General features: G+C 39.8%; 1 protein-coding gene across 1 annotated transcript in view; it reads left to right on the top strand.

Moving 5' to 3' along the window:
- The window catches only part of DMRTA2 (DMRT-like family A2), a 6825-nt gene that overhangs the window by 3066 nt on the left and 3188 nt on the right, over window positions 1-571 (top strand). The gene's annotated exons all lie outside the window — the stretch shown is intronic.

Raw genomic sequence — 571 nt, 5'->3', positions numbered from 1 at the left:
GGCACTCAGCTTTCTTTATGGTCCAACTCTCACATCCATACATGACTACCGAAAAACCATAGCTTTGACTAGACAGACCTTTGTTGGCAGAGTAATGTCTCGCTTTTTTTTTTTTAATTGAAGGATAATTGCTTTACAGAATTTTGTTGTTTTCTGTCAAACTGCACCATGAATCAACCATAGGTATACATATAGTCCCTCCCTTGTGAACCTCCCTCCCATCTCCCTCCCCATCCCACCCCTCTAGGTTGATACAGAGCCCCTATTTGAGTGTCCTGAGCCATACAGCAAATTCCCATTGGCTATCTATTTTACATAGGGTAATGTCAGTTTCCATGTTACTTTTTCCATACATCTCACTCTCTCTTCCCCTCTCCCCATGTCTATAAGTCTATTCTCTATGTCTGTTTCTCCATTGCTGCCCTGAAAATAAATTCTTCAGTACCATTTTTCTAGATTCTATATATGTGCATTAGAATACGATATTTATCTTTCTCTTTCTGACTCACTTCACTTTGTATAATAGGTTCTAGGTTCATCCACCTCATCAGAACTGACTCAGATGTGTTCC

The sequence above is a fragment of the Bison bison genome, unplaced genomic scaffold (genome assembly GCF_000754665.1).
Source record: "Bison bison bison isolate TAMUID 2011002044 unplaced genomic scaffold, Bison_UMD1.0 scf7180017864033, whole genome shotgun sequence".
Classification (NCBI taxonomy): domain Eukaryota; kingdom Metazoa; phylum Chordata; class Mammalia; order Artiodactyla; family Bovidae; genus Bison; species Bison bison.
This window is presented reverse-complemented; position numbering and strand designations above follow the sequence as displayed.